This window comes from Berghia stephanieae, chromosome 7 (assembly GCF_034508935.2).
Source record: "Berghia stephanieae isolate SIO BIC M18660-M18661 chromosome 7, UCSD_Bste_1.3, whole genome shotgun sequence".
Taxonomy (NCBI): domain Eukaryota; kingdom Metazoa; phylum Mollusca; class Gastropoda; order Nudibranchia; family Aeolidiidae; genus Berghia; species Berghia stephanieae.
Genome location: NC_088366.1, coordinates 48,192,563 through 48,202,562, shown reverse-complemented (window position 1 = coordinate 48,202,562; position 10,000 = coordinate 48,192,563). Strand labels below are relative to the sequence as shown.

General features: G+C 36.7%; 1 long non-coding RNA gene across 1 annotated transcript in view; it reads right to left on the bottom strand.

Moving 5' to 3' along the window:
* LOC144977414 (uncharacterized) overlaps positions 1–8,722 on the bottom strand; it is a 27,432-nt gene extending 18,710 nt beyond the window's left edge. The window contains exon 1 of the long non-coding RNA XR_013646303.1: positions 8,443–8,722. This is a non-coding gene — a long non-coding RNA (uncharacterized LOC144977414). The remainder of the gene's footprint in view (positions 1–8,442) is intronic.
* Positions 8,723–10,000: the final 1,278 nt, after the last annotated feature.

Genomic DNA, 10,000 nt, shown 5'->3' with positions numbered 1-10,000 from the left:
GTATGCGTGTGAGAGAGAGTGTGTGTGTGTGTTTGTGTGTGAGAGAGAGTGTATGTGTGAGTGTGAGAGAGAGTGTGTGTGTGTGAGAGAGAGTGTGTGTGTGTGAGGGAGAGTATGTGTGTGTGTTTGTGTGAGAGAGAGTGTGTGTGTGTGTGAAACAGTGCCAGACAAAGCAGAATGGATACGGTATATAATACGTTATGATCGTGGTGGGTGAAATGTGGAAGGAGAGATAGATAGGTAGATAGACAGACATAGTCATAGATGGATAGATAGATAGATAGATAGATAGATAGATAGATAGATAGATAGATAGATAGATAGATAGATAGATAGATAGATAGATAGATAGATAGATAGATAGACATGTATATATATATAGATAGATAGATGGATGGATGGATAGATAGATGGATGGATGGATGGATAGATAGATAGATGGGTGGATAGATAGATAGATAGATAGATAGATAGATAGATAGATAGATAGATAGATAGAGATAGATAGATAGATAGATAGATAGATAGATAGATAGATAGATACATAGATGGATAGATAAATGAGAGAGAGAGAAATAAATAAATGAAGGAGAGGAATAAATAAATAAGAGAAGGAGAGAGAGAGAGAGAGAGAGAGAGAGAGAGAGAGGCAGACGGACAGGAGAGAGAGAGAGACAGAGAGAGGGAGAGAGAAAGGAAGACATCAGAGAAAGAGAGAGAGAGAGAGAGAGAGAGAGAGAGAGAGAGAAAGAGAGTGAGAGACAGACACACACACACACACTCACACACACACATTGAGAGACACACACACACACACAGATTGGAGAGAGAGAGAGAGAGAGAGAGAGAGAGAGAGAGAGAGAGAGAAGAGAAATCATAAGTGTTTATTCAATACATCCGCCTGTGAAGATCTTGTTTTGTTTGTTGCCGATTTATACAGCTTGCGTATTACGGACGTTCATGACAAAATAAACGATTAGCTAATCTCTGTACCAACTTTGAAAAAGAAGAAGAAGAAGAAGAAGAAGAAGAAGAAGAAGACCAGAAAACTCGTCCTTCTATTTAGCCATTATAAAAACCAACCTCATGTTAAAAACTCTCAAACCTGGGACTTTGCGAAGAGTTAAAGGAAGAAAAAAGTTTGATAATTTTTAAGAAGACGAAGGTTGTGCCAAAATTTTAAATATATGTTTTTTAAAAAAATATATTGAACGGCAGTGATTGAATTCTTCGAATTCGTGAATGCGTTTTGGATGACGTAAAAAAAAGTTCAAAGAAAATGAAGGAAAAAAATAAATTACGAAATCAAAAATCATTCGTGGAAATCCGACAAGGAGATCCGATCAGACTGTCAATGTAGATTATAATAATAATAATAATATATCTTTATTGTCCCCAAAAAAGTGGCAATTTGTCATTTGGTTACACATTTATAACAATACAATATTGACATAGACACACTCACACAAGATGCAGACTAGTAACATAGTAGTTATCGTAAAACAAACAAACAAACAAAACAAAAACAAACAAAAAAAACCGGCATCAACAACAACACCATGATCGTCATCATTATCATCATCATCATCATCATCATCATCATCATCATCATCACCATCATCATCATCATCATCAGATTATAATTACAAGGGGATTGCGTTTGTCAACGATTTGATTCTGTTCCTTACTTGTGTCCAACCCAGGCCCCCGTAAACTTATAGCCTGATAGTGACACTTGACCGTAGCCTTTGTTAAACTCATAGCTTGAAAATGATCGTAGCCTTTGTAAACCAATAGCTTGAAAATGATCGTAGCCATTGTTAAACTCATAGCCTGACAATGATCGTAGCCTTTGTAAACTCATAGTCTGACACTGACTGTAGCCTTTGTATATTATTATTATGATTGTTATTATTATTATTATTATTATTATTATTATTATTATTATTATTATTATTATTATTATTATTATTATTATTATTATTATTATTATTATTATTATTATTATTATTAGATAATTTAGTATTAGTATTCTTATTATTAGTAGTAGTATTATTATTATCAGTATTAAGATTATTATTATTATCATTATTATTATTATTATTATTATTATTATTATTATTATTATTATTATTATTATTATTATTATTATTATTATTATTATCAATATTATTATTATTATTATTATTATTTTTATTATTATTATTATTATTATTATCAATATTTATTATTATTATTATTATTATTATTATTATTATTATTATTATTATTATTATTATCAATATTATTATTATTATTATTATTATTATTATTATTATTATTATTATTATTATTATCATCATCATTCCAATTTCATTTTTCATACAAGGCGTATTCCGACGTGCACCCATTTGCAGGTATGATAACCCAAATAATTGTTATGGACCCATTGTTGTTGTTATGGAAATACTCTCAAACCAACGCAAATTTAGATATTCTCTATCACGACAATGTTATACCAGACCATAATACTGTTCGCCTTTCAGACCTGTTGATATCTCCACATTGGTTGCAAACTATATTATTGTATTTCAGTGTGTTTGTTGATGACAAGAAACAGAAAAGTACCAAAGACTAGTTTTCACGCTCGAGTGATTACATATAAGGACGAGTGTGTGTTGACACCTGAGAGGCTCCAACATTTGAGCTTTTTTGAGCTCTTTTCATTCATGCAGAACTGCCGAGTTTGAGAGTTTTTGCCAAGATGAGAGTCATTTAAATCGATCGATAATGGGCATGATCTATATTACCTTTCCATGTGCTCGAGGTCATTGGTCACATTGCAAAGTGTGTTAAAAATAACCCACATAGTGAAATGTGTTCACAGCTTTTGAAATATCAATCATCACAATTGTTCAGCTTGACGCACGGGTTTGTGAACAATTTTCATAAACAAAGCAGCGTGTATACATTTGTTAAGAAATATCCAATCGTTGGACAGCAACAAATCATGTGATTGATGACGAAGGTTGGACAAAAACATGAATAAATATCGCTCCCAATTGAAGGACGAGTTTTCGGACCAAATTTTTAAATACGAGTTGTTTTTGTTTTTTGTTTTTTTCAGAATACGGCGGTAAACAGGTAAATGACTATAATTTAAGGGATACATGCGACGTGTACATATAAGCAGGTCTGACCTCCGAACCCACTTATGGGCCTAGTTTAACATTGTTGTAATGGACAATATTTTGGGTCATTAAAAAAAATTTAGATTTCCATTACAAAGCAACGAGCCCATAAGGAATTGGGTTATCAGACCTTAAAATAAGCGCACGTCGGATACATTATGCCATCACCAGGGGACACGACAAGCCAATTTTCGAACGTGCTAGCTCTCTATATTTTTCCCAGGCATGATAGTGATATGATATTATCTTGTCAGCGTGAGTACCCAATTAATCCTAGCGGTGAGTATGATAGAGTAGTTCAAAAGGTCAAGGTTGCAACTCTACCAAAGTGACACGTTAGGGAGCAGCAGAGATTTTTCATCAAAACGTCAAAAAGTCCTTCCTATTTCGATGGGGAGCAGGCACTGGTGTAAGATAAAGAACTGAATACGTGTGGATGGAGTAGAGGCAGGCAAAAGAAGAAAGTAAAATAATAGAAGAAGAAGAAGGAGAAGAAGTAATATAGTAGAAGTGGAAGTAGTAGAAGTAGTACAAGTGGTAGTAGTGGTAGTAGTAGTAGTAGTAGTAGTAGTAGTAGTAGTAGTAGTAGTAGTAGTAGTAGTAGTAGTAGTAGTAGTAGTAGTAGTAGTAGTAGTAGTAGTAGTAATAGTAGTAGTATAGTCTAGAGGAAATCTTCATAACCCTTTCATAACGCCCGCCAAAAATGTTTTAACGGAATCGGAATGCGATATATATGCGGAGTGTTATCATGATTAGTGCCGGTCTGTAGACATTGAGCATTTTTAATAAAATGTGATTTTGTATGCGGTAATCATAGGATCCATAATTGGTTACAATGGTTTTCCATACGTGACTCGCTGTTTGGCCTTGACACAGCACAGACTAAATGTGTCAGTTCACGGCAGCAAACGTACACGCCGACTGCTCCGTCTGTTTTTTTATCAGAACACTGATGTCTATAAACCATATTAGGTCCCCTTTTATGCCCCCATCACAGTTAAATAAAAGGTAAATGCCGTTTTAAAAATATGTTTGTAGTTAAAGTGACCCACTTTCATTCTTTCAATCATTCATTTATGTTTTCTTTCTTTCCGGTAGGTAGTAAAAGTATGGTGCTCCGTTTGAGCACAATATTTGTTACTGGGTACATGTATGTGTATAGTGCACTGTCCACTAAAGCGCTTTACAAGGGATCCCTCTCTAGCCAACAGAAACACTTAACAATTTGAACTGATGTAATAGCAATATATATATATATATATATATATATATATATATATATATATATATATATATATATATATATATATATATATGCTCCTGGCAACCTTTTTTTCCATTGATTCCACCTCTGAAAAAAAAAGAGAAAATAAATATTTGTCCTATTACTATTAACTCATCACTATTATACTCCTTTTAAAAAAAATAATATTTTGAGCCATGTGGCCCCTGGTGCCTGAATTTATCCCGGTTTCTGTAACATTAATCGCCCTCATAGCGATTGTCTGTTTAACACTCAAACACTCTACCATTCAGCGATGGGTCCTTAGCCTTCACACCAGCAGTCGTCTTCTGAAATATTTGTCTGAATTGACTGAGAGTTCCAAAAAGGACTTTCTGGAAATGCATAAAGAGGAAACGAATGCGCGTATCGCTAGTGATGCGCTGGACAGGGAAAAAATTCGGACAAAATTAGATAGATGCATCAACCCCCTAAGTGCAACTGCGCATCCTGATTGCCTTGTGAACATCGCTGATGGAAAAGTAAGCCCTCAATCTGTCAATGTAGACGATTCTATCAGCATCGGTACCACGGACATGAAAGAATTTGAGAAAAATGGCCCAATGAATTCTATAAAGCACTTTCTACCAAAGTGACAACAATGGCAGCCGGGAAAAAATCTATTCAAAGTGACCGTGGTCCAATATACGACACAAGTTTGATTTATTCTCGCGCTATGGGATTAATGGCTTGTCGAGATTTTGACATGGAGTCTCTCTTTAAATATGAACTGGCACCATTCCCGACATCTTTATTCAGTGACGTACTGCTACTACAAAAGCTGCTCTGAAGAGAAATCTGCAAGAAACTGTCTCTGCTTGTGGGGGACAACATCCTGAGATCGTGATCTTAGATGGATGCGCACTTCTTTATTGTGTAAACTGGCCATCCAAAGGAACCATCCAAGACTATGTCAATAGTTTTTTGACACTCTTATTGCCGAAAATGGACAGAAGTGACGTGCACCTTGTCTTTGACAGATATCATGATTTCAGCATCAAAAGTGCTACTCGACAAAGTCGCAGTATAAAAGTTCGAACGGTACACACTCCTCTGGCTGCTCAAGGCTCAATTCTTGCCTGCACTGAGAACAAAAAACAATTGATTAGCATACTCTGTACGGAATTAATGTCCAGGGCTGTAGCTCAACCACGTGAAAGGCGTCTCGTTATCACAGGACACGAAAATGCTCCTCTCCAAATTAAAAATGGAAAAGTCTTCACAAGGACAGACTTGGAGACGACACACGACGAAGCGGATGTCCTTATGGTGAAACAAGCAATACATGCTGCTTCATTGACCAATGTTGTGAAGATGTTTAGTGACGATACGGATGTCTTTGTACTGTTAGTTCATTTCTACTACAAGCTTGACTTGGACTCCAGTCACTGCTCGATGATGATGGAAGCTACAAGTAGGGACCGTGGACTTGTTGACATTGGGAAAACGGTCTCGAGAAATCAAGAAATTGCGCCTTATCTTCTTGCAGCACATGCGCTATCTGGCTGTGATACTGTGGCTAAACCGTATGGTATAAGGAAAAACACAGTCATCAAAGTTCTTCAAAAGGGACACAGACTGGACAACCTTGGAAACACCAGTGCCAGTTTTGAAGATGTTATCAAGAAGCCACCTTCTTCATAACTGCATGCTACGGCGTTCACGATGAAGCAACTATGCCTGGCGCCAGGTACACAGTTTGGCTGAAGAAAACGGGGAAAAATCATTAAAAAGGTCCCTGACTTGAAAACCATACCCCCTACCTCAGAAGCATTCTGTGAGAACACCAAAAGAGCGCACATTCAGACAGCAATTTGGTATCATAGTCTTCGAAAAACTCCCCCAGATTTACAACCAACAGATTTTGGATGGATGAAGTTGCCAGCAACCAAATCACTTGTTCCAACCACAGTGCCAAGCAACACACCGAGTGTACCGCCCGAGTTGTTAGAGACTATTCAATGCGGATGTTCTTCTGAACAACCTTGTGGATCATCAAAATGTGGCTGTGTTGCCGCGCAGCTTCCATGCACAATATTTTGTAAATGCCATGATCGTGAGTTCTGTCAAAATCTCCTTTATCAAGCTGCTTCCATGTCAAGCGATGAGTCAAGTGACAAAGACATTGATGATGAGTGATTTAGTTTACCAGAGATACATGTCAGATATGCCGAAAATTGTCATTCTATTTTTTGTCCTTCAGTAAATATCAATGTAAAAAAGCAAAGGCGAAGAAAACTAAAGACTCAAAACAAGGCACGGTCTTTCTATATGGAGACTCTCTCCGTGTTTTTGTGTGATCTGACACCTTTTCCACACAAAATGTCAATTTTGATTATCCCAATTATACTTTCACCGCTGTAGGAAATTTAAATACCAACAAATAGCATAAATAACCTAAATTCTGTATTGGTCTTGTCAAGGCCTTCAATTTGATACCAAACACGGCTATATTTGGGTCATTTTACGAGACCATCTTGGCAGTGACCTTGACCTTTTGGATAGTTAAATTGCTAATAACTTGTCAACTATTCGGCCAATTTTTAAAAAAGAAGTATTTTAGTAATTGATTTGACTAAATCTTTCATTCTGTATAATATAAAATGATTTTTGAGGATTTTAAAAAATGACCTTTTCGTGACCTTTGTGACGTAATTTCTCAAAATGCTCAATGTGCTCAGGGCAGCACTATTCAGACATTTAATCTTGAGATGTTCAACTTTAATAAAATGCAAAAAAAAATTTGGCGGACGCTTTTTTTGGGTTATGGTTAAAATCATGATTTGGCAACCAGACTAGTAGTAGTAGTAGTAGTAGTAGTAGTAGTAGTAGTAGTAGTAGTAGTAGTAGTAGTAGTAGTAGTAGTAGTAGTAGTAGTAGTAGTAGTGGTGGTGGTGGTAGTAGTGGTAGTAGTAGTAGTAGTAGTAGTAGTAGTAGTAGTAGTAGTAGTAGTAGTAGTAGTATAGTAGTGTTGGTGGTGGTGGTGGTGGTGGTAGTAGTAGCAGAAGAAGAAGAAGAAGAAGAAGAAGAAGAAGAAGAAGAAGAAGATGATGATGATGATGATGATGATGATGATGATGATGATGATGATGATGACGAAGAAGAAGAAGAAGAATAAGAAACCGTGAGCATATCAAATAATCCTGCAACTTTTAAAATGCCACGAGATTCTACAATGAGCCTGTGGACTCAAGGACACTGCCGCCATCGTATTGGTGGTTTATTTAAACAACATGTTACCTAGTAACTGCCCCCCCCCCTTCCCCCCCCCCCCCCCCCCCTCTCCTCTCTCTCTCTCTTCCATGTTTTCCTTCTCTCTCTCTCTATCTATCTATCTATCTATCTATCTATCTATCTATCTATCTATCTATCTATCTATCTATCTATCTATCTATCTATCTCTTCCCTTATAAGTCTAATCTTTCCCGACCCTTCCGTATAACTCTCCCATCCCCAACCTCTTTTATGTATCCCGTTTCTTTGGAGAATTCTCTTATCCCTCCTCCCCCCCCCCCCCCCCTTTTTTTTTTTTTTATTTCCCTACCACTTATCACTGTCTGACAAGAGATAAGATATCACAAAGTTTTGTTTCGTAAACTGTCTGCTGTAATTACAGTTTGTTTTTTTTTAAAAGAGAAAACTTCAGCAATCAAGGTCAACTCTAAGCGCCCCCCCCCCCCCCCTTAATGAAAACAACAAACACAATAAAAACACAAGTAAAAACCTAATTAAAAAGCGCCCCCATAAACCAACAACAACAACAAAAAACCCAAAAAGAAAATAAAAGAAAAACAAAAACAAAACACTAAAAAAAATCAACAACAACAAAAAAAAAACACAAAAAAAAAAAACAAACAAACCAAAAGAACCAAAAAAAAAAAGCAACAACAAAAAAAACCCAACAAAATGAACCCTAACAAAACAAATACAAAATAAAACAAAAACAAAAACAAAACCACTTCTCGACATGCCAACAGTACAGCCACTCACCTGCAACAAGTTGTGGTGGTGAAAACTGAAAATACAACCAAGTGTTTTTACAAAGACCAATCCGTAGAATAATTTATTAAAAAACAAAAATTTATAAAATCCACCAACACTGCCTACAACTACTATATACACAACGAGAAAAATATCCTGTCTACTGGCTGACTGACTGACTGACTGACTGACAGATCTATCGGAATGAAATGAAATTATAACGAATTAATGCGATCTTTAAAAACTGATAACCTAACAACTTCAACCGATTTAACACGCTACAATTCCCAAGTCTCAACTCTATGCTCTCTCTATATATAAAAATAGGCCTATTATTACTATTATTATTAGCGTGGAATATTACAAGCGGACCGTGGTATAGTAGAATTGTGTTGTAAAAGAGAGGGAGGAGGAAGAGGAGGAGGAGGAAGCGATAGTAATGCCTTACTCTGGATAAACCCATATTTAAAAATTTGGCCATAAAACTCGTCCTTCAATTATCGATCGATTTAAATGACCCTCATCTTGGCAAAAAACTCTCTTCGCCGAAGTCCCAGATTTTAGAGATTTTTGCCAAGATGAGGGTCATTTAAATCGATCGATATTTGAAGGACGAGTTTTATGGCCAAATTTTAAATATGCGTTTTTCCAGAGTTGGGGTTATGAGGGTTTGAGAGGCTGACCCAGATGTTTTACCGGACTTGCCAGCTTGATTTGAGTTCAAACGCTAAAATAAAAAAAAATTCTTAAGTTTCCATATATTTGTCGCTTGATTAGAAAAACCTTAAATATTTACATTCCATATTAGTTAAAGATTAATTCGGAAAATTTAATTTGTAATTAGTTTTAATTTGAATGTGGAAATAGGAAAATGTAAACAGCGGGTGTGGTTTTGGTTAAGTGAAAGCACATCTGGCTGTTTTGCGGACTGTTTGTGGTCGCGGTTTGCAGCGGTGATTTATCGGGAGGTGGTAGTGAGGGGGCAGTGAGAGTTCAAAAGGTTAGAGAAGGGGGGGGGGGGGGGGGGGGGGGCAGAGAGATAGAAAGGTGAACAGGTGCGGGGATGGGGATGTTTGGGGGGGGGGGGGGGGGGGGGGAGGGAGGGGATTATGTTCTTGGTATGAGAAGTGGAGACAGAATGAGAGGGTGAGTGTAGGAGGAAGATACTAACGAAATAGTGAAAAAATGGAGAGGCTTCGTATGGGAACAAAACAGACAATGGACGTTTCGGGTACAAAACCTTCGTCAGCACAACAATACACAAATAAACGTGGAAAACAAATAAAATATAATGAAAAATAACTTGTATCGTTTCTACCCGAAACGTCCATTGTCTGTGTTGTTCCCATACGAAGCCTCTCCATTTTCACTCTTTCGTTAGTATTTTACGATCACCGGCTTCAGGCAGCCCCTACCGTTTTCTACTTTTAGGAGGAAGATAGAGAGATAGGCTAGTTCTACATGTTACGTGTTGCTGTTGGTCAGGGACCCTTTGTAAAGCGCTCTGAGCACATTTAGTGAATATTGCGCCATATATAAGCTCAAAGAAAGCTCAATATATAGATAT